Source organism: Parasteatoda tepidariorum, chromosome 1, assembly GCF_043381705.1.
Source record: "Parasteatoda tepidariorum isolate YZ-2023 chromosome 1, CAS_Ptep_4.0, whole genome shotgun sequence".
Classification (NCBI taxonomy): domain Eukaryota; kingdom Metazoa; phylum Arthropoda; class Arachnida; order Araneae; family Theridiidae; genus Parasteatoda; species Parasteatoda tepidariorum.
In genome coordinates, this window is record NC_092204.1 from 69,639,479 (window position 1) to 69,647,369 (window position 7,891).

The following is a 7,891-nucleotide window of genomic DNA, read 5'->3' on the forward strand; positions in this document are numbered from 1 at the left end:
TTTTCCCACACTTATATATTTTTGTGTAATAGGTATCTTGTGTGCAGATTTTGTTACAAATTCGAGCAATTAAGGTTTAAAATATTTTTAATTATGGTGCTATGCTTATAAATTCTAGCCAATATAAAAGTTATGAAGGAAAAAAAAATTAATATTGCTGGATTATGTTTATTCTTACAGAAAGCAACCCAGTTGAAAAGATCGAGGAGTTCCCTTTTGCTTTTAGTTTTTCTATCTTATTTAAGATAAATTTTGGTAGTATTTCATGATGGTTCATTTATCCTAGTTCTTGATTTAAAAGTGCTTTATGCTTAAATTATAATTCATACCTTGTTAACACATAAAAACTAAGAACATTAACATCAGGCGTGACCAATCCACGGTGCTTTTGATGTTTACAAGTGGCACTTCAGTCAGTTACAATATTACAAAAAGCCATTATTCTTTAGTTTTTATATACTTTATTTTGTTTCTTTTTCTATATCAGCCGTTCCAAAATAATATTCTTCAGAACCTTAGGGTTTCTTGTAAAAATGAAAGGAGTTTAGAGAGTTAAGACTTTTTTTTTTAAACCAGAAAGGAATATTATTAAATTTTTGGAAAGTTTAATAATATTTAGATTAACATTAGGGGTATTTCTCATTGCACTTTTCAATTCAAAATGAAATAACTTTATTCGTTAATTAAATCATATGTTTTCCTATTGACCATTTTCAATGTTTATTACAATTCTTTTAGTTTTCATTTAAAAAAATATCTTAGTTCTGTTTATTTTGTTTATGTTCAGCATATATACATCAAAAGCAAATTTATAAATAGATTAGATAAAACTTTGAGACTGTGAATTTAAATGCGGGACATGATATTAATGAAAGATTATTAATAATAAAACAATAAAAAAATTTCATTTTCTTAATAGGTATTTTCAAAATAAAGCCTTATATTAGTTAATATGTTCACAATTGTGTTTAATTTATTCAGGTGGTGTTCCTTAGAAAGAAAGTTGATCATTTATGGTCCCATAGCCAAAAATAATAAAGAACTGCTGTTCTAGATCATTGCTTAACCATAACTTTATTGATCATGGACACTATGTTAAAATTTTGTTCATATAAAATTTGTTATAAAATCTAAAAAGTTATAAAAATCTTAATGAAATAGAATTTAAGTTTTAAGATCTCAAGATTTAGAAGTAACGATATAGTAAAAACTTCATAATTTGCTAAAATGAAGTTATGCAAGGGAATGATTCCATTTTTTTAAATCAAGTATCAATAAAAAAAATATATTGGGAGATGAATAAGAGAATAAGGTGATATATATTTAAAAAAATCGGAAGTCTAGTGTTACAGCCTTCTTACAAGAGAGCTCTTTTTAGGTTAGGGATTTTCATATAAATAAGTCACTAAACAGTTGGAATCGTTTCCTTTTCTGAGCTTTAATTTGTATTTTCCCCTACTTTTTTCTATTGTGTTGAATACAACAGGAACATATTAAAACTAAACTTAGATTTAATTATTAGTTTATAGTATTTTGATTTTTTCTGCTTTCACTAATTATTAAATCTTGAGTTGTGCAATTTATGAAAAATATTAAGAAATAGAATAACGAGCTTGCAACTTAATGAACATCAAAAGAAGTATAAAATTTTCTTTTTTGTTGTTTGTAGAAAGTTAAAAATTTTATTGTTTTTGAAAGTTATTATTTAGAAGGGGCTTCAGAATGAGTGATTAATTGATGAGGAACTTAGTTTGGAAATTGCAAAAAGTTTAAAATAAATTTATTTCTTACAAAACAAATTTAATTTTCTTGACTTGCAATGAATATTGTTTGCACTTTTTACAAACTTGTTTTTATATTTAACTTATTCTTTTACTGTTTGTGTTAACATTTAGTATCTGAGACTGAAACTTAATTATTTCTTCTTTTAAATTCAATCATTCCTCCTACCCCTTCTTAATATATTAATGTTCGTCAGTTTTTAAATATTTGTATAAATTAAAGAAATTTTTTAAACATTATTAATTAAGTTTTAGTACTAAGTTATTCTTTTATTGTTTGTGTTAACATTTTACTTATTGAACTTAAAACTTTATTGGTTATTTTTTATATTTACTAATACCTAATATTAGTTCTTTATGTTAACTAAAGGAATAAGTTTTTTATGATAATAAGTGAACATGAGGAAACTAATGTAGACTATTTTTATTAATTTTTTTATTTTGCTTTTAAATTTAACTATATGATAAGACTTTTTCGTACTACAGCATTATTAGATGCATCATTATTTTTTAAACACTTAAAATCTGAAGAGAGGGGTGCTATAGATAAATAAAATTTGAATTAGTTAATAGCTTGAAAAAGGGAACAAGCAGTAAAAAAAAGATATAATAATAATAAATGAAATAAAAAAAATTTTCCTTTACACATAAAGTTTCAACGATTTATTATGAAGTTATTAGACAACAAAAATTTTACTTTTTATGTCTTGAAACAAAAGCACTTAAATTGATTCCCTTCTTTCAAACTGTAGATTCAATTTTATTCTTGCTTTATCTTTTAAAATAAGTAACGCATTTAATTCATTATGTTTTATGGTATTTCTTTTTTATAAAATTGTTTTATATATATTTTTAGAAATATAATTAATGCTCAAATGCCACGATGTTTTCATGTAATATATTTTATCTGCCCAGCAAAACCCCTACTATTTGTAAAATGAAATTACAATATACTTTATGATGAAATACCTTTCAGCAATTTTTAACATTAACCAAATTTTTAAATAATAGGCTTGGGCTTTTATTGAATCTTACGAAATTGCAATTACGTAAAAATTACGAATTACAAAAAAATAAATATAATTATCCAATTTTTTTTTAATTGTGCCTAAGTAGCCAAAAAAAAAAAAAAAAAAAGAATNAAAAAAAAAAAAAAAAAAGAATGACTATATCTTGTTCTTAAAAAATAGTGTAAAACTATGCTTTATCTAAACTTTTCTACTAATGTCTGAATATAAATCTTTATGCTCACAAACTAATAAAAGTACATTATTTTATTGCAGTTCCATTGATTTTAAGTCTTTTTCTATTTTCATTAATTTTCTAACAACTTGATCTAATTAGGATAAAAACTTGATACCCAATTCTTTAGATTCATATTCTATTTACAAGACAATTTAAAGCTAATAATTATTTAGCCTTGTCTGTTATAAAAAGTAATATTGAATCTGCCATCATAATTACATACATTAAAAGTTGCTTAACATGCTTTAAACTTAATTAAAATTAGAAGTAAAACGAAATGATTGTTTATTTCAAATTCATAGCCGAGTCTATCATTATTCAAGGAAATCTGTGCATCTGCTCAATGTTCTTTTGCTAATTCTAGCATGTAACTAGCTGAAAAAACCCTACATGATTTTGATAAGAATGTTATTTTGGAATGAAGAAAAATTATGAAATCATATGCAGAGATTTTATTTTACTAAATTTAACTTTGTATAAAAAATCTCATTAAAACATTCTTTGGTTTACACATTTACATCACAAATTATCAGTTAAAAATTCTTATTTTTCCCTTATAGTTGGCAATTTAATATTATTTAATTTTTTTTTATTTTTTATGAGTTGTCTGTTAATAGCTTTCCGATCTGCCAACTCTTAAATTACTTCTGTGGAATACTTTTTAACAAAAATGTTTAATTTTGCTTTAAGTGAGCAGAAGAACAAAAAACTTTGAGAAAAAGTTCATTTTCAGAGTTTTCAAATTTAAATTTTTGAAAAAAATAGTGCTTGTTTGTAGTTTTTAGGAAAAAATACCACTTAGAGCTAAAACCTATCGTGTTTTAGAAATTTCCTTTTTCTAGTTATCACGTTAAAAATGTATGTCTTTATACTGGGATTATTAATAAAATAATTATAGTTAGTACAAATTTCCTTTAACATAAGAAATAGACAAAAGACACTATTACTGTGAATATGTTAAGTATGATGGGTAAAATCGATTACAGTAATTTATAATATTTTTTTAACATAAAATGGTAAAGTAAAGGGAGAATACATCAACAATTGTAATAAAAAAAAAATATGCTTCCATTCGAATCAATTATTTTATAATGTAATAAATTTTTTTTTTCGAGGGAGAGAAAGGACTTACTTAAGGAACGAACTGAATATTCTCCATCTTGTATTTTTGCTGTGACGCCCGGTGGCTGAGTGGTGGCGCTTTGCTCTCGTTTGCCACAGGTCCTGGATTGACTCAGTCTTTCATCCCTTCAGTGGGTCGATAAATGAGTTCCAAGCATGCTTGGGAACTAAACACTGGGGATCCGCGTTCGGCTGACCACCTGACCGGAACATCTGCTCCTGCACCCCAGAGCCCAAGGTCAAGAAAACAGATGGGCACAGTAGGCCTTGGCCCTATATAGCCTGTCGTGCCTCTGAGTTTACTTTAGTTTTTTGTATTTTTACTGTAAATCTTAAATGTTGATTTCTGGGTGGTTTTTATTTCATTTATAAAGCATGAAACTTTTTTTTGACTTACTAATAACTAATTTAAATTTAAGATTCTGAATTTTTTAACTGGAGTTTAAAACGTTATTTTATTTCCTTTCATAATTTTCAAACATTCTTTTACTTAAATCATTCATTACAATACTTTTAAACACCATTCGAATTTTTATTTTGCAAAATTTTAGTTTTAAGGTTTATTTTTCCTGCTCACTACTTAAAATTTGTTTGAGGTTTTTATGATACATCAAATTTTATGTAGTTTGCTTCAAAAATAAAATAAAATTACACATATGTGTAAATTTGAACGGCGCTCATTGACTTAGCATTAGCAGCAAAAAACAGATAAATAATATGCAATTTACTGTTAAACATTTTTATAAAGATATATTTTTTGTAGGACTTCAATGGCAACAGTTTTTTTAAGCCTAAGCATGAAAAAAAATACTTTCAGATCATTATCGGTATAAAATTCTGCCTACAGTAATTACTGTTGTTTAAATTAAGATCTCACAGTTTCTTAATTTTTTTTTATATAAACCTAAAATTGATTTTTTTAATGATCTGGAAAAAATTACTTATTAAAAAATAAATGTGTACTGTTCAAGAAATCATTGTATAATATGAAGTTTTTATTTTTTTTATCCTGATACAACTAATTTGGTTTTTGTTAAAAATGCTGGGACCTTGTGTAAAAAATTATAATAATTGAAAATTTTGTGTATCAATGATGTATGCAATAACAAGAGATTTAATCAGAAATTATCAAATTAAGCAATTTTTTCTGTAAGTCATATAATGTTCATGGTTTTTTTAATAAAATTTTTGTACATATGTTACTTGTAGGCTATTTTATCAAGAAAGCAATGGATGAATAATAATAATTAGTTCACTTTATAAAACTTATCGTGATCTAATTTAGAAAACTTTATAGTTTTGACTTACGTTACTTATTTCTCTTTATGCTGGAGTGACGCATGAGGCCACGAGCTGGACCCCTTCCAGTCCAGTGCTGCTTCCCTTGCACCGGACTGGTTCCCGTGGCCAAACGAAAGCATTTATTCTTTAAGGATCATTTGTCACCAGGTTAGTTTTGACCATCCTCTTTTCCTGTTACCATCCTGGGCCTTGGTGAGTGCTATTCGAGTTGGGTCTGATGACCTCATTCTGAGAATGAATGTCTCCAATCGTTGTCCATCCGTGCTTTTTTTTTTAAATATTGCTGTTATGGATTTATAATTAATTCGTTTATAAAATTTGGAATTTGATATTTTATTTGCCCTCTAAATTTTTAAGATTTTTCAAAAGCATTTTGTTTGAAATGTGTCAAATTTAATTTCTTGTTTTGTCAATTTCCAAGTGCTGCTGCCTGAAAGTTGGACTGCTCTTACTGTTAATTTGAAAATTTGCAGTTTTAACTTCGTTTGGATGCTGCCTGAATTCTATATTTTGAGTATCTTGAACGTGAATTGGACTTTTTTTAATTCGTATAGCTGCATGTTTATTTGCCTCTCCCTCGGTGGCTATTTTGGCACCTAGATGTATAAAATGTTTTACTTCCTCAATTTTCTTGCCATTTATGTATACATTTTCACTTTTATTGCTGTTTATTTTTTATCAATTTAGTCTTGGATTCATTTATTTGTTATCCAATTCGTTTAGCATTTACCTTTAAATATCTTTTATTTCATGTTTTCAAAATTTGATGACGATGCACAATGTCATCAGCGTAGTCTAGATCAAGATGGCTATCGAAATTCCATCTTATTTCTGTTCTGCATTCTTTTAAGGTCTGTCGCATGATCCAGTCAATGGCAATGTTGAATAGCAGTCCAGTTAATTCGCAAACCTCTATGATTTCTGTTTTTATGTCAAACTTTTTTAGCAATGTTCCCATTTACTAGGACTCTATCATTACTTACATCATATAAACATTTTATAATGTTAATTATCTTTTAAGGGAGCCCATTAATCTTTAGAATTATCCAGAAACACTTATTGTATATGCTATCGAAAGCTTCAGCGAAGTCGGTGAAATCCAGAGGTTTGTTCTAATATGTTTCTAATGATAAAAATTTCATTTGTAGTGTTTTTTCCTCCTCGAAAATCCGCTTGTTCAATCCTAAGTCTCTGTTTCTTTTATTCTATTCATAAGAACTCGAGTGAAAAGTATAGTAGTAGAAGACTCAAGAAAGGTGATCTAAAAGATGGTAAAATCTTTAAGATCACCTTTCTTGAGTATACCGTCTTTCAACCATGATATTGGATAGTTTCATTTGTCCAGATGTTATTTAACAGCTTATACGAAGAATTTGCGTTTACTTCAAGGTATGAAAGGTTGCGTTTAAATTGCCATTTCCGCTCGCTTTTTCAATCTTTCACGTTTTTATTGCTACTTTCATTTCTTCGTTTGTTATTTCATTTAAGTCAATTTCTTCACTGAAATTCGAGTTTTCATTGATTGTTGAAATATGATGCGCATTTCAAAATGTTTCCTCCATCTTTCCTGTATTTCTTTGTGTTGTGCCATTTTAACTTTTTGCTCCACAGTCACTTTTTCAATAGTCTCTTCTGAGTATGTTTTATTAATTTTGTAAACCTCTCCTGTGTTCCCAGCTTTTGCTCTCTAAGAATCTTCCGGGAGTTGAGTCAATGCCATGGCATCTTGTCGGTTCTTGCAAAATATTTTACTTTTTTGTACGCATCCCAGTATTTATTTTAGTAAGCGGTGAGAAATCTCTCAAATTTACAGTTATTTATAATTTTAGATTCTATCTTTCATCTTTTAATTCTTTCTTAGTTACTTTTTCCGTCATTCAAGGAGTTGCATTATAAGTTTCATTGCATATCTGCCACATCCCCTCTGCGTTTTCTTGCATTTCATTTTCATCTATATTCTCCAAAGCTGCAAATCTGTTTTTCAGTTCCATTAAAAAAAAAAAAAATTTTTTTAAATTTCTTGTCTTTGAAACTTTTAGATGCTGTATTTCTTTCTTTATTCTCACATTTCTGGCAAAAACAGTGGTCGGATGCCACATCCGCTCCCTTCTTAATTCTGACGTCTTGTAATGACCTTTTAAAAAAATCATTAATGGCAATGTTGTTTATTTGGTTGTTTTACCTTCCGATGAAGTTCGTATTCCTTTATGTATCACCTTCTGTTTAAAATAGCTACCTTCTATGATAAGGTTATTTACTTCGCAAAAAGTTGTAAAGAGTTAATCATTTTCGTTTCTCTATCCCTATGGTACGTTCTTCCCCCACTACTCTCTTAGCATTTAAATCTCCCATTAATATAAGTGAATTATGCTTTGGTGTTTTATTTATTGTTTCTCGAAGCTTGTTTTAGAACTCTATTTTTGTGTATTTTACAGAAGCGC